The 20618-nt window shown below is 39.0% G+C and overlaps 1 protein-coding gene across 1 annotated transcript in view; it reads left to right on the top strand.

Moving 5' to 3' along the window:
- The first annotated feature begins 5894 nt into the window (after positions 1–5894).
- SLC7A14 (solute carrier family 7 member 14) overlaps positions 5895–20618 on the top strand; it is a 143376-nt gene continuing 128652 nt past the window's right edge. The window contains exon 1 of the mRNA XM_051983162.1: positions 5895–6103. The gene's annotated coding sequence lies outside the window, so the exon portion shown is untranslated. The remainder of the gene's footprint in view (positions 6104–20618) is intronic.

Below are 20618 nucleotides of genomic sequence, written 5' to 3'. Positions count from 1 at the left end.
TTTCTTGGTAAAGATACTGGAGTGCTTTACCCTTAATTTTTCCAGGGGATCACCTTGTATCGGAACTTGCCGCTGTAACCTGAACATCTTGGGTAACCCCCAAGTTCATAGTTCATATTTCATTGAGCTACACAAGCTTTTCTGTCATAGCAAGGCAATGACTCTTCAACTAAAAGAGAATCCATATTTTCCACTCCAGGCAATTTTGATTAACTTTGGAAAGCAATTCTTTGACCTGGCTCTGGCATTTAGAAGTTAGGTATTTCATTTTTTCTTCTGGAGTGGAAAATGTATGATAACTGATCCCCTGGGCACATCCTCTGAGGAACTTTGTATATGATCTTGTATCAGAAGTTGAACTGGTTCCAATTTGCTCCTAGCATGGGGGTTGCATCCCACCCCATATTTTCTATATTTGAATGGATCATTCCTAGGTAGAATAAGCAGGATCTCTGGTTGCTAATGCCTGAATCTTCTTTACAAATTTTTTTATATGAGCATGTCATCCTCCCATTTCCCCCATCTCCTCAAAGAAAAAAATAGTTTGCTTTTGTCTTTGTATTCCTAGCAGTTGGCACAGTGTCTGGCGCATAACAGGTATTTAGTAAATATTTAGAAATATGTTTTCTTCTACATGAGACATTTCTAGATGTCACTCTCAACTACTACTGCCCTCCTTCTCCTCAACTTATTTGGGATCCCTGGCTTTCTTCGGGAATCAAAGCAAACACTATCTTCTGCAGACTTTCCTGGTTTCCCACCACCATCCCAGCACTGCTAGTACCACCTCCATCTTGCTTCTCTGAATAGAATGTGACTTTTTTGAGGACAGGGACAGTATTTGCCTTTTTCTTAGTAATCCGAGGGCTTATCCTAGTGCCTAGCACATAATAAGAGCTTAATAAAAGCTTACTGATTTGTTAACTAAAATTCTGCAGGGGATGTCAGCCCATAAGGACTGAGAAACTCTTTAAAATGATGGTACAAAGTCAAAAAGAAACTATTTCAATGAATAAGAAAAGTTAAAATTTGCCCCCCTAAAAAGGAGAATATGTATGTAGGAGGTACTTATCAACCAATTTAAGTCTTTTAAAGACAATTACAGAGAATGAAAACCACAGTAAGCAATGGAGGGTAAAGACAAAGAAAAAAATATGGTAAGGAGTGTATAAGAGTGTCAGGAGTGCAGAAGGTCAGAGTAAGTTTATGCTTTCAAGAAAAGATAAGAACAAAGATGGAATTAGCTACATAAGGAAAAAAGAATCAAATAAAGAGTGAGGTTGCCTACAGTGGAGAGAGCAATAAAAATAAATGGAAAGAAGACAGAGATCCTTGATCTCATTTTACTTCTTTTTTTCCTGTGACAAGGAGACTAAGCTGAGGATAGAAAGGACAGAATGAAAATACTAAGAAGTTGAAGCCCAAGATTAAGGGCAGAAATCAGGAAAAAGAATCTAGCTGTCCTTGTTGAATTCAAGTTAACTGGACCAGCAAATGATAACCCAAAGAACTAGAGGATCAAAGTGACTGAAGAAATCCGAATAATCTTTGCAAGATGAAAGAATGACAGAAGTGTCGTGAGATGGAAGAAGAGAAAACATTATCACAATTTTTAAAAAATGAAAAGTGGAATCCTCAAACCAAAGAACAGTGAATTTGGCTATTTCCTGATAAAAATATGAAAATAATAAAAGGATGATCAGTGAAAATTTAAAGAAAAAGTCAGCATTACTTCATCTAAATTGATTATTATCATTACCAGTATTATTATTATTATTTACAGTTTTATTTATTATTATTAAAATTTAATTATATTTATATTATGATTACAGTATAATTACAATTTATTAAATTATTGTCATTATTATTATAGATTATGTAAATTTATTATTTACAGATAAATCAAGGGAATGCTATAGATATTGTAAAGAACAGAAACTCTGAATAGATGCACTGGAATCAGACAACTGAGCACTTAAGGCTAATTACCTATTGTGTGATAACTCTATTAGCATATGCTTGGAAAAATGGCCCTTCTCACTGGCTGGCTCAATCTTTTGGTGTATACAGATAATTGTAGGAGAGATTAGGGTGGGGAGTGAGACAAGCCAGCGGTCACTTTGAAGGAGGACGAGGAGAAGGGAGGTTGGTGGAAAGCGTGTGGCAGTTTTGTCCATTCCCTTCCCTTCTCCCCCTAAAGACCAGGGACTTTTATTTATCCTGACTCTGGCTGATTCTGAGGCCTTCAGAAAGCTAACCCAGAACTTACAGATGTAGTCTACCTGATATAGGAAAGTACTTGACAAAATCTCTCAGAGTTATGAACTAAACAACAGTATGGATTGAATGCATGGATCCAAAAAATTACCTTAATGGTTCTACAACAAGTTAGAGAAAAATATCCAGTGAGATTCCCCCAGGAATCTTTATATGGCCCTTTTATCTTGGAAACTTTTTATCTTTTTATTACAGATAAAATAAAGCTATAGCTGACATGCTTGTCAAGTTTACAAATGACACAAAGCTAGGGGGTAACTGAATGATTTTAGAACAATCAGGATACAATGAAAAAAATCTTGACCTGCATAAACATAGGGCTGAATCTAAAAAAATGAAACACAATAGAAATTAATGTAAAGTTTTATATTGCTTTAAAAATCACTTTAATAAAAAGTAGAATGGACGAGTCAAGGTTAGTAAGCAATTTTTCTGGAAAAGACCTGAATGATTTAGTAGATTGAAAAAAATCATAAGCACCAACATTGTGATCTGGCTGCCAAGAAAGCTAATGTCATTGTAGGCTGCACTGAAGTAAGAAGACTAGAATAGGAGATGATAGATCAGATGTACTCTGCCCTACTCAATCCAATTGGGAAAATTCACCTCATTCTGATCTAATTTAGGAAGTTCTTTGATAAGCTAGAGAGATTCCACAGAAAGACAACCAGGATGGGAGGGGGTCTCAAGATCATGTCATATAGGAATCATTTGAAGGGACTGGTGATGGTTAACTTGAAAAAGAAAAAAAGAGTGATCTATAAGTTTTCAAGTATTTGAAAGGCTGTTATATTGGAAAAAGGACTAGATTTGAACATATTTGACCCCAGAGAGTGAGGTGAGACAGTGGTGTGAGATGAAGATGAATCCCTTGAACTCTCGACTGGTAGCTTCTTCCTCTGAAAACTCTTCTTCTGCCACCAGCCAGCCAAGTGGAAAATATTCTCTCTTGCCTCGGAGAGAGGGTTTCTGGCGTAATTCTGCTGAATTCTCTCAAAGTGCTCTGTGTCTGCACCAGAGTGCTCTTCTCCAATCTAGCTGAACTCTCTTCTGCGACCAGTCAGGCAAGTGGAATATATTCTGGAATAGATCTCTCATCACTGGCCTTATATCTGACTCTTCTGAGAGAATGGGATTATGGGTTTTCTCCCATGGTGCTCTCTGGCCCTAAGAGCTTTAAGGGAGGTGTGAATCCACAAAGTTACAAAGTTTACTTTGTGAATCTGGCATACTTGTGAACTCCAATGAGTAAAGGTTTAAACACAAGCATTGTACTAATTAGTTCTACTTCGTACCTTGTTTCAGGTTCTGGCCCAAAACATCAAGGGAAGTTTACCTCATTCTTTAGTAATTAAAATTAATGAGAAACTTTTTCTTACATCAACTTTAATTTTTCCTGTTTACAACTCCCTGGCTCCCAGTTCTACCCTCTGGGGTGAAACATAACATTAAATCTCAGCACTCATTCTATAATCCAGTCATACTGACTTATTCACCCCATCTCTAATCTTCTTGACTTTGTCTATCACTATCTCCAATGCCTGTAATATGCTCCTTTCTTACATCCACTTTCTGGAATCCTTTAACTTTTTTCTAAATTAAATTTAAGAATCACCTATATGAAACATTTTATTTCTCCTCTCTTGTACTATCTTTCCTTTCTGAACTATTTTGTATTTATTTTGAATATAGATATAGATATGTATGTACATACATATATGTGGATATATATTGTATGCTGATATAGGTGCATTTTCTATCCCCTATTAGAATGTGAGCTCATTCACAACAAGGACTTTTTGACTTGTGTCCTTGCATCCCCAGTGCTTGGCCCGATGGCTTATATGTACCAATAATTTAATTAATGCTTGATGATTGATTGTTCTCTTTTCTATGTGGTGAAACCTCTATAATTGTTTGGTAAAATGGTATTTGGATTCTCGAAATGGATAATACAGGGGGGAAAGCACCAGATTTGCCAACAGGAGACATTTCTTCATATGTCAAATTGCGGAGAGGGAAAACAATAATGCCCATTTGGGGATTTTGGGGAATTTTGTGAAGTTAAAATGAGATAATATGTGTAAAGTGTTTTCCAAACCTTTAAGCATTGTATAAAAATCAGCTATTATTTCTATTATTGTGATAGAAGACTTGGCAGATAAAGGTCATAGACATTCATCATTCTAAGAGCTATCCTATATTTCTTGGTGGGATGAGTAGTGGTCATCTATATGTATGTGACAGAAAATCAAGAAAGGACTCAGAAATTAAACTTGCTGTGTGAGCACAGGGGCACAAACACCTTTCATGCTCATTTCTGAAATCTCCTTAATGGAGGACAAAATTTATCATCCCACTATTAGAGCTCAGGTTTAAAATGCAGATATTTCTTGGGAGAAGTAACTCAGCATCTCCAGTGAGGTGTAAATTATTGAGATGCATCAGATCTTTTCCTAAGAACACGTTTTGTTGTGGAGGAAGAAGGGTGGAGGGAAAAGAAAAAGAATGAGCTTTAACTGGAGAAAAATGGGGATTGGGAGGAATAAACAGAAAAAAAAAAAAAAGGAGAGACTGAGCTCTGCAGATAAGCAAAGCCTTCTTTGGTTTTCCCTAATGTTTCACTGCCAGTTCCCTTTTCTGTGATGATGAGGGAAATGGAAGATGTATAGAGAATAGTGAAAGGACTGGAGAAGATGCAATGCACAAGGGTAACTTAAAGGAACTGAGAATGTTTAGCCTGGAGAAGAAAAGACTTGAAGAAGACATAAAAATCATCCTGGAGAATTTGAAAGACTATTACAACCTATGATTCATTAGCCTTGTCCCATAAGTCCCCAGATGTTAAAAGCAAGAGCAAAGGGTGGGAGTAGCCTCGAGGCAGGTTTATGATCCATGTCTGAAAAACTGCTAAGCATCAGAGCCTGTTCAAAAGCTAAATGAACAACCTCAGGAGTTAAGGGCTTTCCCTCCCAAGGGAAGTCTTCAAGCAAAAGTTGGCTGACCACTTGTTGGACATATGGGAGAAGGGATTGTTTTTCACATGAGGGAATGTCTCACACAGAGATATTCACAAATCTCCTAGGAATCCCCCATTCCTTTGAGATTGTGGATTCTGGGATTCCTTTTTGGTGTAAGGTCCAAAAGGGTAGTGAGCCACCCTTGGGAATTCTCGTTGGCCAGATCCAAGATCAGCCCCATCACATGCAATCGGGAGCTTGGTAAGTGGCTTTTTTGAAGAAGGGATAGTAGTTCCCTTCTGCACAGATGCTGCAGAGCCCTGTCCTGCTCTCCCAACACAGGAAACTGCTCCCATTTCCAGCTACCTCCTCCCCATCCCAAACACTGCACCACCACCAAGATGGAGCCAGAACTGTCTTACCCTGGGACCGGGATGGTGTCAACCCCAGAGCTGGAAGGGAGACAACAACAAGGTGTTGGGGGGTGGGGGAGGCAGGGGAGAGGACCTGACTACGGTGGGGAGAGCTGGCAGTGGGGGCGTCTGGTAAAAAGCTCTAGCTAAATAATGCATGGGGCTGGGCTAACCACGTGACGCAAGGGAGGCGGAGAAATAGAGGGAGCGGGAGAGAGGGAGGGAGGATCACCCGGCTGCAAGGGGGAGGGAAAGAGGTCTGAATAATTGAGAAGCAGCTTTCGGTGGTGGCGGTGGCTGTGGCGGCGGAGGCAGCCACCACCTCCTGCCTTCCGCTCCCATCACCCGCAGCCCCGCACTTACCCCCACAAGCATAACCACCAGATACTCAGCAGCCAGGGCGGCAGGTGCAGCTTCCCAGCCCCGTCCCCATCTCCTGCATCCTTCGGTCAGGTGAGTAAAGCTTCTCCTTCCCGGACGCCTGGGTTCCCAGCCTTAGCTTTTGATTCTCCACTTCCATCTAACCCCCTATCCTTTTATTCCTCCCTCCCATTCTCTTCCTGAATTAACCGGAGGAACGGTGGGAAAGGGGGGCGGGGAGGGGGAACATGGCGCGGAGGCTGTAAGCTCTACTGGTCTAGGTTGGGAAGTATCCCCTAGGGGCAGAGGTGCTGGGGGGGGGGGGAGAAAGAAGGTAAACAGATCTCTGATCCTCCCCCTTGGAAAATCTCCCGGACTGTGTCGGCGTTGTGGGGGGCGGGAGGCTCCAGCTTAGGGGTTCTGCCTTGCTGCCCAAGCTCTTCGGGCACTAAGTCGGCACCGCCTGGAGCCAGTAGGCGGAAGGATGGAGACAGGAGAAGAGTGAGGGCTTCCTCCCCATCTCTCCCCACCTCTTCGGCCGGCCAGCCTCAGCCTTCTCCTCTTAGCCCTCATCTTCCTTCTCCTCCTCCGCTCTCTCCCTCACCTCTCTGGCTCTGCTCCTTCCTCTGCCGTAGAACATTCACAACATGCAGGGAAGGAAGGGCCGTCCTCCGGAGGCATCCCAAGAGAAGACCCAGGAAGGGGGCGAGTTTGCCCTCTTACTAGAGCAAACTCTTCAAAGAGAATTGGAGCTGCCCGGCCTAGTTCCGCTGCTAGGACCCAGCCAAAGGGGGCGGAGTGGGGGAGGGGAAGTTCATGTCTGACCAGGCAATGTTCTGGGGGGGGGGGGAGGAGAGAGAGAGAGTGAAAGGAGGGGGAGAGTGAAAAAGAAAGACATGTTAGAAAAAAAGTGTCTTGATCACTCGTTTTCCCCATTCTCCGGAATCTGCCCTAGCTAAGGGATTCATTCTCAGAGGATTTCTCCCATACTCTCTCTCCTACGAGCATATAGGACAGCAATTAAACCTGGAGGCGGGGGCCATGTTAGGGGCAGCGTCACCCACCCATCCCCTTCTTCCTGTTTCACTTTGAGAAGCCAGCAGATAATCTGTTTGATGAGAAAGCCCTGTGCTATCAAATGCAAGGGACGTTGCCGGGAAGGCAGCAGTCCGAACAGGGTTCCCTGACTCTCTCCCTGGGGACCCGAGTGAGGTTCATTGATGTCTGGAGCTGCGTAACGCAAAGGGACTGAGCGTCACAGCTCTGATCAGCCCTGATCAAGAGGGAGAAGTGGAAGCGCCAGCATCTGACCATAGAGGGATGGGAGGTCCTAGTCTCTGGGCAGGACCCGCCGAAGGAACGGAGAAGAGGGGGGAAGGGGTCCCCCACTCTTGTGCTGGAAGGTTGAAGCTAGTGTTGAGTCCAGGGAATTGGGAAGCAAAAATTTGGCTTTAGAGAGGATGCCTGCCTGGGCTGCCAAGTGCCCAGAAGGGAGGGGCTGCTGTCCGAGGTGCTGAAACTTCTACCCAAGAGAACTCCTATCCTCAAGGATGAGCAGCATCCCTGAGAGGATGAGAGGCTCCACTGAAATAGAAACTGCGTTAAAAATCGAGAGAGATGCCACGTAAACTGGTTCCGCTGGGTCTCTTCTCCTTAGCTCCCAGGGCCAGGAGACCTGGTATTTTAGAAGGCCCCTTCCGCTTGCCATCACGCTTTAGGTGCCCCCTGGGACTCTTGGGAGGTGACTTTCCTGTTCCCCTGGGAGGAGAAGCTCAAAGTGAGTGTCACTCTGAGATATGACTGATGTAACTTGGGGGATGGGGAAGGAAAAACTGGAATTGTGTTTCATTTCCTGTGTTTTTGGTGAGCTTCTCCCTCGTTCTAGTGTGGAGGAAGCTGCTTGGGATGTTGCAATAATAAATATTCTGTGGCTTTGGAGTGTCCCTAAGATATATGGATAAATACATGATAAGTTTTTTTGCCATAAGTCACTGGTGGAAAACCATTTAGTTTCTGTTATTATTTATTTGTATGATTTCCCTCTCATTTTGTTCTATGCTATTGTCTTCCTAATAACTTACGGCTATACTGCTACTTAAGAATAATCCCTTTCTCCACCAACAAACTTGTGAAGCAGATTTGGCAAGCGTTCTCATTTTACTAATGAGGTAACTGAGGTTCAGAACAGATAAGGGCCTTGCCTAGAATTACACACCATCAGAACTAGGATTTGGAATCCAATTCTGATTCTTTGTACTAAGCAATTGTGCGTGGGTGTAATAGTGACACTTTAAGTTTGTTTCTGATGCTATGATTAGCCTAGAAATGATTAGAACAATTTTCTGAAACATAAGTTAAGAGATGAAGCTTTTGAGTTGGTGGGAGGATGGATTTCAAGGAAGTGAGGCATTCTTTCCTCTCATTTTTCTCTCTTCCTTCCTACCTTTTTCTTTCTTTTCTCTCCCTTCCTTTCTTCCTCCTTTTTCTACTTTTCTTTTCTTCCCTTCTTCCTTCCTTCATTTCTTTTTTCTTTCTTCCTTTCTTTTTCACACAATGAGTGAACCCAAATCTGATGGAATTTGAAATTTAGATTTGAAGGAATCTTAGACATTGTCGAGTCCATTCTGCTCATATGTGAAAAATATCCAAGTTCAGTGGACCACAAGCTTAAAAATTAATTAACAATCTGTCTTGGTGGACACAAAAGTTGATGGGATGAGAGCAGCATAGTGACCATAGTAAAAATAATAATAATCACTATATTCTTCCACACCTGGAGTACCGTGTTCAATTTTGTGTGCTACATTTTAGGAATAACCCTGACAAGCTGGAAAGAAGTGCAAAGTTGGTCAACCAAGATGGCTAGAGGTCTGAGGATTATGTCTTATATGGAGATTAGTTGAAGAAATTGGAAATATTTAGCTTAAAAAAACTGAGAGGAGAAGTTAGCTATATTTAAGTACTGGAAGGATTGATCTATGTACAGGGATTAGGTCTGTTCTGTTAAGGTCCTAGGGTTCAGATGGAAGCCATGAATGGAAGTTTTAGAAAAGCAAGTATAGAGCTATTATAAGAAAACCTTCCTAGCAATTAGAGCTGTCCAAAAGAAAATGGGTTTGGGGGGAAATAATAGACTAAAGACTGAATGGTCACTTATGGGGGGTATCATAGGTAGCTCAGACTTTCCAGGGGACTTCAAGTTAGTCTCAGAAGAAAGCATTCGCTGGTAATCTTTTAGCCGACAACTAAGCATTTGCTTCAGAACCCATTGAGCTAATTATTTCTCTATGAATTCATACCCTTTCAAGATAAAATCAGAGACAATTATGCTTCACTTAACTAGAATGACCTGGGAATATTAATTGAATGTATTTTCTCTTTAATTTAAGGTTAAACAGAGAACTGGTTTCAACCCTTTTCTTTGCAGATCTTTTGAAGATACTCAAGTCCATTTTCCTTCCTTAGTCAGTCAGTGTAAGGGACCTAACAGACCCTGTGGTGATGGAGGCTTTTGTGGTGCCTTAGGGTCATTGTTCTGAACATCCATATTAATTGCACACCATTGAAAGTGGAGAAGATGCAGGAGATTGTATTGAATGTACACTGAGGCCTACTCAGCAAGTCCTATTGTTATTTTACTAAAACAGGGAGCTTGTTTTGATATTTACCGCACCTTTCTGAAGAATTCCTATGGTTCCAATTCTCATTAGTAAAGTTCTGGTTTAATCAAGGATCTGTTATGTGTTCGTTTTGGTTTGATTTATACAATTTCTTACCAGGATGCATAAGCGTATATGAATTCAAATCTTCTGAATACATTAGCTCAACCTGCAAAAATGCTCCCACCATGATAATAACCTTTACTTGGGAAATAAAAGAAGTATCTGTAATTCTCCATGGAATTATTTAGGAAAAAAACACATTACTACTACTTAATGAAAATCTTTTCTTTTATCTTCTAAGTCATAAAGATGCAGATATTCCAATAAGTCTATTATCTCTCTGCTATACAATACAATACAATACAATACAAAGCCTATTCTATCCCATGTTTGCCCATCTTGTACCACTTTTGTCCATAACTGTCCCATAAGTCCTTTATAGAGGATTCATCCAATATTGTAGGTCTCTTCTCAATATCTTGACTTGAGAAAAGATTTTGGAATACACAATAGAATAGAGATGAATAGTAATGGAATACACAAGCTATCTTGTCCTTACTCTTGCTAACCAACCAACCCAATTCCTTTTCTGTCCCTAAGATACTAGATTTCTAGAACTAGGGCTTGACATCTCTCTTGGATGCCATTATTTGCATTACTCCTCTTACTCAATTCCTCTCTTCTCTCAGTTGCACCCAAGAATGTAATTAGAGGCAATTAATTAACAAAAAAAAAATAGAGCTTATCTTAGAGATGCAGTCCAAAACACCTTAGTAAAATCATGCTATGTCCTTAACTCTCTTTGCATATGAGTACAAATTTAAGCAGAATGCTACTATTAATCACATATACTGACAGAGTCTATCTGATCCTCAATCCATGCAATCTTTGTTACGCAATCTATGGACATTACTGTCTCAACCCAGCAAGTCTATGTCACTGAGTTGTTGTGAGGAAAGCACTTAAAATTATACAATCATGAGTTATTAGTACTGTAATCATCATCATATTTTCAGTAGTCAGGAGGTATTCTATATTGTTTTCTACAATAAAACCAATCTGTACTGACAAAGTGATTTTTTAGATATTATAGAAAACCATCCTGGACATGAAGTAATCCAATCACAATATTCTCTTGTATCATCATTATTCATTGATGTCTTATTACTTGTCTTCTTGAATAGCTAATAAGGATGATCCACTTTTCAAGGAAAATAATTGGGGCAGCAAATCAAGAGCATTAGGTTCCTAAATTGATAGATTTAGAGCTGAAAAGAACCATCAAGGTCATTTAACTCAAGCCTTTCACTTTACTGATGAAGAAAGTGAAACTCAGAGTCAAGTGATTTGTCTATTATTACATAGCAATGAAGTCTCAGAGGCTGGATTTGAACCAGTCTTCTTAATTTCATGTCTAGCATCTCTAGACTCTATTTACATACCTCATTGTCTTTCACACACACATACACACACAACTACTTCACATCAAAAAGATATCTCTCAGGGAATCTATTTTCATTTTTTAAATAATATATCACAAGAGTCTGGATTTAGAGCAAAAAGGAAATGCCTAGGTTGCATGGTCCAACCTTCTTATTTTACAAATGAGGAAACTAAGGCCCACAGAGTTTGGGAAAGAAATCCTGGCAAAACCGAGATCTGAATTCAAGGCATTAGATTATAGGATCACAAATCAAAATATGAAAGGGAATTCAGAGGGCATCTAGTCCAACTTCCTACTTTTGCATATTAGGAAACTGAAGTGGCTTGCTCAAAATCACACAAATAGGAATCATCAGAAGCAAGATTTAGACCTAAGCCAAATGACTCCAGGGTTGCTGATATTTCTACTGTTCCACTGTCTTTCATTCTAGTATCTTTGTATCTTCTTAGGTAAGTGACTTTATTTCCCAGATGCTTCTATTCTTGACTTTTTAAAAAGGTGCTAAGAAGGATCTATCAGCCAAAGAAATGGCTATAAAGAAATCTCAGCCCCTGAGTCTCTATTCTTCCATCTGGAAGCAACATAGGACCTTCCCTGGTGAAATGCTAGGGGTCTGATCACAGCAACTCATGGTGACTATTTACAAAGACCTGGAAAAGTGGTAATTTGTTCTTTTAGAAGGAATATCCACACTGATGGAGTCAGTGAACCTGAGTCAGGGCATGGGTTCAAATCCCATCTTTGGCACTTACTAATCAATGGACCTTGGGCTAGTCATTTTATTTCTGTAAGCCTCAGTTTCCCAATCTGTGAAATGATAGACTCGGGCTGAATTGTTTCAGTGATTTCTCTCTGATGCTAAATTCATGATTCTATGATTTATGCAAACTTGTAGAAGTTGCAGCACTTTTAAAGTACAATGTTTTTGTCTACTGAGAGAAGAAATTAGTGAAGGAAAAATTCATCAGGTTATTTACTACATCTTCTGGCTTCCGGCATTACACACTCTTTGTTGGGAGCCATGTTTATTTAGTTATTTCTTGGAGGGAAGCCATTACAGCAGATTATTTATTGCTTAGAGGCACCTGAATTTTAGCTGAGGAGAAAGTTACTGCCTCTCAGATGAAAAATATTAGATTTTAGCCGTCTTTCTCTTCAAGGACTGCTCTTTTTTATATTCTAGTAAATAATGAGTGTGAGTCCTATAGTATTGAGAGTCAGGCTTCCAGCACACAATATCTCATTCTTGTGACTACTTCCAGCACCAGTGCATATCACAATCACTCTACATCTCAGTGGGGAATATGCAGAAACTATTGTGGCTGAAACCATTCTTTACTTATTAGCCATCCTTCGGATGTTGAGTTTTGCCAAATTTGGCTGGGCTGGTTCTCAGGGGACAGATGCACAAATTATACTTTAAATCTTTCCAGCCCAATAGAACCTGCTGGAATCTACCATCCTTTTACTTAAAAAAAAAAAAAAGATTTTGGTTCAGACCTGTGATTTCATCAATGTGAGGATATCTTGGTAAGGAAACAATCCCTTGGAACAAACTAGCAGCTTTTAACCTATGAACTTCCTCTTACAATCCTCATTTGAACATAGGTCATTTCTCAAAAGCTCTTAGCATGGTAGGTGAAGGAGGAATTCAATTTAATACAAACCAACAAACTTTCTTTATAATCCAGATCTTTGATTATACTAGCATAAGGAACTCCTTTCATAGGGAGGTTAATTGATTTGTCTGTGTTTGTCACATTCCGTATGTTTCAGAAATGGGATTTGAACCCAGGTCTTGCTAAACAACATGGAACACTCTATGTTGGAGTATACTGGACTCACCTGATTTTAAATCCTCCTTCAGACACTTAGTAGCTGTGTAACTCTAGGCAAACTAAATGATCTTTTTCAACTTCAGTTTACTCATTTGTAAAATGGGGATAATAATATCTAACTCATATAGTTGTTTTGAGGTTCAAAACAGATAATATAAAGTTCTTTGCAAATCTCAAAGAACTATATAAGTGTTACTATTATTATTGCTACTATCCTCAATACTGGCTTATTACCATGATACATTGTCTCTCTACATAGATTTTGAACTAGCACAGTGACTGACACATAGTAGGTACTTGATTGATACTTGTTAAATTAATGAATGAAACAAGCAAGCACACTTCTATAGACTTCAAAGTTAATAAAAATGCTTTCCTCATACTAAATCTGTAAAATGTCCAGGGTTTGGATCACTATCTTTTTTTGCAGATTAAATTTATTTATTTTTTTATTAAAGCTTTTTATTTACAAAACATATGCATGGGTGATTTTTCAACACTGATCCTTGCAAATTATCCCCTCCTTTCCCCAACCCTTCCCCCAAATGGCTGGTAGTCCAATACATGTTAAATATGTTAAAATTACTATCCTTTTTAAAATAGACTTTTCAAATCATATTCACAGTATAAGCAACTAACAGCATTTATTTAGAAAATACTCAATCAGAAAAGAAGGTGGATGAGAAATAAAGAATGAATAACCCTGGGTACCCATAAAATGTTTAAAAATCTCCAAGCACCATTGAGCATTTCAGGCAGCTCCTCTATTGAGAACTAAGAGGAAGACATGGACATGTATGGCTGCACGTATGACACCATTAGAGATAATATCCATATCTATGAGGCTGCAAATCCCTGGAAGCAGTAAAGCATATTACAGATAAATAAATTAAGGCTACATATTTCCTTATCTCTAAAATGAGGGAATTCTTTGGGTCTTTTCTACCATGATTCCACATAAAAGAATTCCAGATAATTCCATGGAATCCATAGGATTCCAGGATCCCATGGTGTTAGAGAGATTAAGTAAATTGTCCAGGATTGTACAGCTTGTGTTCAAATGGGATCCGGTATCAACCCCAGGCCACACTTTTCTATTAGGGTAGGGCTTTAGTGAAGCTTTATCACTAATGATTGCACAGTTAATAAATAAATAAATAAATAAATAAATAAACAGAAGCTATATTCTTTATTGGTCCAAAAAAGTAGCCAACTATAGATGTATGTAAGCCCCTAGAGGTTTTAGAATGAGAGGATTGAGATCATTGCAATAGGAATGAAGGCCCAAGATGAGTCACAATCCAAATAGACTAATTTTTTGTTTTGTTTTGGGCTTGTCCCTGCAATAAGGGAAGTGGGAGCAGATAAATGAAGGCTAGAGGGAAGAAACAAGGAAGGGGAGAAAGGGAGAGCAGGGCATGAAAGAATGGCTATCTTTGTCAGACTGCCCATCTCGTGAGGGTCTTCCCCTTGATATCTTTGTACAGACCACTCCCAGAATCAAGAAAGGAATAAGCTATTCTATCCCACTATTCTTCCCAGCACACAGAAATTGAGACCAGCATATGTTACCCCCACACTAAGCCCTCCTAAGTATCATAAGTACCATGAGCAAAGATGGACAGATTGTTCCTATAAACTCTGTCCCATTGGCTCACCTGGGGAGCAAGAAGTACATCTGGCCTGAAGTCCTATAGATCATGGGGAACACAAACCTTTACAAATACAGTTATAATTTCCTGTTCTTTTCCTTTTCCCCTTAAATAAGCAATTGTCCTTTTGTAGCCTTGGGGACCTGGTTGGAATTTATGATTATACAGAAGCTATTGTCCCTGAATGCTAAAGAAACTTAGCTTAGCCATGGACACACACATATTAATTAGAAGGCAACCGATGACATCATAGTCTGACTATTTTCTGAGTGTTCTCTTTTTCCAGGAATAATTGGGCTCACTTTAAGTGTTTTAATTGGTGGTTACTGACAAAAATGAGAGAAAAACATCATTCTGAACTAGCAAGTCAATAAGCAAAAGCATGGAAATTAGCTGGGGCTCCTTTGCCCAAAGGAAGGAATATTCTGGTCTAAGGCAATTCTTAAAAGGGTGCTTTTGCAAGAAAATAATTGATTGTTTAGCAAATGAACAAGCTGATTTTTATGGGCTACTTTTTCCATTTTGTTTTTTTAAATAAATCATAAGTGATAAGCAATTGCTCCAGTGCTGCCGGTTGTAATATGACTCTCACATAGTCTCCATCTTTAGGAATAAGCTTTCTGTCCATTATTTGTAGGGTAGAATCAAAGAATTAGAGAAGCTCTATACCAGTACCATACTATTTTCTTATATTCTTCTTTTATAGTTATAGAAACTGAGGCCAAGAGGAGGAGTAAGAACCTGCACAAGATCATACAGATAATTTTGTGTGAATAAATGAGAAAATGCGCTTTACAACTTGGTCCTGATCTTTTTACTAATTGTGCTATATATTATCCACCTTCAGACATTCTACAACTTAGTAGAACATGTAAGAAATAGAACTTCTTATGGTACTTCATCTCCCATCTCCATGCCTTTGTATTTGTTGTCCCCCTTGCCTGGAAAGCCTTCTCTTCTCACCTGTAGCTCTTAGATGTCCTTATTTACTTTATAATGCAGTTCAAGCACCATTTTCTACATAAAACTTTGCCTGATCTGCTCCAGATCCCATTCCCTACCATTCTAGTCCCTTCTCACATAAAACTACCTGCTTTTTATTATACAATTCTTTGATAGAAATAGCTGCTTAAGGACAGCACTAAAAGAACACTTTCACTTTTGCACTTTGCACAATGCTAACATAAGGGGCTCTTAATAAATGTTCATTTTAAATTATATAAACATGCTTTGGAAATCTTAATACATTTTATACATATATATATATATGAATTATTATTATTATCATCATCAGAATGAGAATCCACTGTCTTCTCCATAACATTCTACCTCTTCCCCATCTTTCTGATGAGATCCCATGATGAGACCTAAAGAGCCTAGGAAGGCTAAGAGCTTTGTTTTAGTCAATAATTTTCCTATTTCCCCTCTACTGTCCCTTTCATTAGAATAGAAACCAGATAGAAAAGGGGAGTTCATAGGATACTTCTTTGGCATTCCTTCCTCTTAGCAAAGATGCTGAACCTTATAGTCTAATCCCCCACCCCCATTTAGCAGATCAGGAAATCTAAACATGGAAAGGTGCATACACCTAGTGAGTGGTAAATCTGGGGGTCATCTGTATCCAAACCCAACATTCTTCCCAGAAGAAGCCAATGGCCCAAATAATCTACAATCTTCTTAATGAGCCATCAAGAAATCCAGAACTGATTCAAAGTCCCAGATTTTCACCAAGAGATCTCCTAAGAATCATGACCTTTAATCCCATCACTTCACAGAGTGCCCAGACTCCTGGATGACTGGTGTGCACCATTAATAATCAGTACAGTGTAAGGGAAAGACTATATATTCTATCTTTAGTTTGCACTTGCACAGTGAGAGGATGGGGAACAAGACAAGAAGGATGAGGCTGACATCAACACAAGATCTCCAGCTCTTGTGAAGGCTGTGGAGGTCGGGGTTACTTACATCAAAGATGAATGATATTCCTTCTTTTCATCCCCAGCTGTCCTATGGCCTCATCAGTACGGCACGGCCAGGCCATTTGCCAGCTACGACAACAGGGATGGCCAACTGGCTTCCTTGTCTAGGTCAGGGAAGGCATCCTGTGATGCTGCCAGATGCAAAGCCTCACAGGAGGGCTACTGAGCTCAAAGAGGTTGAAAGGGAGGCAGCCATGTAGTGACACTTTCTGTGTACCTTGCAGGGCCTCCATGGACTCCAGAACTGGAAGGAACTTCTAATTAGTCCTCTCATTTTACAGAGAAAGAGCTGAGTCTTATACTTTTTAACATTTGCTGACTCAAGGCTGAAGTCTACACACACACACAGAGTCCAACTAATCTGCCAAGTATTAATAGGATTACCTTGGCAAGCTCTTTTGTATCAGTCTTCCACCTCCAGTCCTCCTGGGAGGTACCACCAGGCTAGCTCAGGCCCTTGTCACCTCTTACCTCTTAATGGGCTTCCCTGCCCCAGTATCTCCCTACTGAGATCCATCTTTCACACTCTACCAAAAATGATCTTCCTAAAATCCAGTCCTACTGCTTATGGCACTCCCTTGCTCAAAGACCTTCAATGATTCCCTGCTTCCCAGGACCTTTAGTGTAAGTGAGTGACTCCAGTCTAAGCTTCCTCCCTTTGAAGTGCTCTAAATTGAGTAAAGCTGTGATGCTAGTTATCTCTTGATTTTATCCAATGTTGCCCTCGTGCCTCTCTTATCTAAACTACTGAGATCCCCCTTTTCCTTCAAGTGACAGCTTGGTGCTGTTTCTTCCAACTCCTCAGGTAAAAATGATCTCTCTCTCTCTCCTTTCTCAAATTCTCCTAAATTAGGGATTATTAACCTTTTTGTTGGTTCATGAACCCCTTTGTCAATCTAGTGAAATCTATGGATCCTTTCTCAGAATGTTTAGGGTTTTTTTTTTAATTTAGTAGAACATGTATGAAATTATCTGTCAGTTCAATGGATAGAGAAAGAGTTCATAACCAAGAAAAAGAGGTAAGAGGTCCACAGGATGCAAAGTGTATTGTTTTGATTACATTTAAAAATGCAGCTAAAATTTGAAGAAAAGCAGAAAACTGAAGCAAGGAGGGAAGAATCTTTACAACATCTATCCCTGATAAAGTTTTCACTTCTAAGATATATGGGAAATTGAGTCAAATTTGCAAGGAAAAGAGCCATTCCCTAAATTACGATAAATGGTCAAAGGATATGAATAATCAGTTTTCAGAGGAAGTAATCCAAGTTATCAAGAATCAAATGAAAAATGTTTTAAATCACTAGTAATTAAAGAAATACAAATGAAAACAATTCTGAAGCACAACCTCACATCAATCAGATTGGCTAAGATGACAAAATAAAATGACAAATGCTGGAGGGGCTGTGTGGAAACAAATATACGAATGCATTGTTGGTGGAGCTATAAACGAATCCATTCGTTCTAGAAAGCAATCTGGAACTATATCCAAAGAGCTTTTAAACTGTATTCCTTTGACCCAGCAATCATGCTGCTAGGTTGTTACCCCAAAGGGAATTTAAAAAAAGGAAAAGGATTCCTTTGTACAAAAAAATAATTATAACAATTCCTTTTGTGGTGGCAAAGAATTGGAAACAGAATATGCTCATCAATGGGAGAATAAATGAGCAAGGTATGTTATGTGCATGTAATGGAAACCTGACTGTAAGCAATGATGAAGATGATGCAATTTGTATGAATTGATACAAAGTAAAGTCATCAGAATTAGGAAAACAACTTCTACAATAATAATAATATTATAAAAATAATCAACTTTGAAAGATTTAATAATCCTGATTAATGACAATGACTGACCACAATTCCAAAGGATTCATGATGAAACATTAATGTTTATCTCCAAATAGAGTTGGGGGACTCAAAGTGCAGATTTAATTTTCTTTGCTTTGGTATTTTTTAAAGCATTGCTAAAGTGGACAATACATGCTTGCAATATGTTTTGTTTTTCTTGCCTTCTCATTAGGGAAGGGAAGGGAAGGGAAAAGAGAGGAAAAGAATTTGGAACTGAAAGTGAAATTTAACTCTAAAATTAAGTAAATAATTTCAAAAATTCATAATTGAAGGGCATGTTCAGTTTTGATTAGAGGTTGATGAAAAATTTCTATCAAAGTTGATAAACTCCTATCCTAGTATATTTCATCTCAGTCTTTTCCATACCTTTATCACATTCTAGCTCATATCATGTCTGCCTTAGATCCTTTATGGGAATGAAAATTCCAAGAGGGCAAATTCTATCTTGTTTTTAATTTCTGTATGCCCAGAATCCAGCGCATAGCCTTGTGCATGATATTCACTGAATGAATGTTTAGAAAAATGAATCAAATTTGAGAATATAAATAAAAATCTATTCAATATTCTCTTTCCTGGTATTGAACTTGACCTTCTGACTAGACAGAAACTTCCCAGTGTTCCTTTGTGAAGTTCATTCCAGGTCTCATCTTTCTCTCTTTGCCAAACAAACCATAAATACAATGGAAATTTTAATGTATGCTAAATTTACTAATGCTTTTCCTGGACTCGTTTTGATTCAACATATAATGTGGCGTATCTGATCAGCTGAGACTATTATGATACCAGCCAAATAGTTTTTTAATCTAATGATTCAAGCTTTTCAGTTGATGAGCTGGCTCCAGTTTTCACCAAACTGCAGCTAGAGAATTCTTAACGCTACTTTTGAATCACAGGCTTTCTTGGGTTACATCATTCCAACAGTTGTCCCAAAGGTTCCCTGAGGAAAGATTTCATGGCCAAGTCATTGACTCAAAGTCTAGCAGGACTGGTGTTTCAGAGAATTACAGAATTTGAGTTTGGAAGAGACTTTAGAGGGTATCTAATCCAATTTATATTTGAAAAAGATCTCCCTCTATGGCATTCCCAACTAGTAGTCATCCCAATCTTCACTTGGACGTGAAAGTCAGCTTTTCCTTCAGCAGCCCCTTCCACTTTAAAACAGCTTTAGTTTTTAGGAAATTTATACTGATATCAAACCCAAATTCTCCTCTTTGCAATTCATCCCTCTGCTCCTACTTCTGACTTTTGGGAGCAACCAACAAGAAGTCTCATCTCTCTTCCTACCTCCTTCAGATTTCTTTCAGTAAATAATTGAATGAATGAAACAAGGTTGCTATCCTGTGCAACAAGCATTTATTAAGCACCTGCTAAATGCAAAACACTGTTCTGGCTATTGGGGATGCAGAGAAAAATTAGCATGTGGTCCCTGACTCGAGAAGCTTACAAGCTACCTAAAATGCTTCTCTATTGAGTCCAAAAGTGATTCTAAGCAGTAGTCCAATTGAAAAGGCAATTGATTTGGAGTTAGAGGATCTAGGTGTAAACTTAATCTTTATTTGCTTCTTTTATGGGCCTGAGAAAATCACTTTGCCTCTCTGAGTTTTAGTTTCCTCAGCATAAAATGAGGAATTCGGAAGATATGACTTCTAAGCTCCCAGTTTTAAATCCATTTTTTAATGCTCCTATAGGATCATCATTCAATGATGTATATTAATATCGATGCAGCTGCTCAGGATTTTTCTTTTTGATTTTTCAAATAACAAAGCATTACAGCTAAATGAGAGAAAAGAAACTAGGCTATTTCCAGTCAACAATATTAGTTTGAGAAATTTTGACCAATGTGGAATCTTCTCCTCCATCAAAGTCCTCTTCTAATGTTTCATCATATTATGGATGGGAGCCTAGTTCTAAAAGTCAATGGAGCAAAAGCTCTAGCAGATCACAAATGGAGCAGAAATGGAGATGTCTTTGAGTTGGGGCCCATAATGTTCGATGTGTCTGTCAAATGAGAACTAGCCCAGCTAAGCTCAGAGATATTTATTATCAGGTTAGCTACAGAGTGATGAATACACACACACACACACACATACGCATATGTATATATGTATATGCATATATATCTATATATACATATATACTATATATGTATGTATATGTGTATATATATACATACATATGTATATGTATG

The sequence above is a fragment of the Antechinus flavipes genome, chromosome 3 (genome assembly GCF_016432865.1).
Source record: "Antechinus flavipes isolate AdamAnt ecotype Samford, QLD, Australia chromosome 3, AdamAnt_v2, whole genome shotgun sequence".
Lineage (NCBI taxonomy): Eukaryota > Metazoa > Chordata > Mammalia > Dasyuromorphia > Dasyuridae > Antechinus > Antechinus flavipes.
Note: the sequence above shows the minus strand (reverse complement) of the source record. Positions and strands in the feature narration are given on the sequence as shown.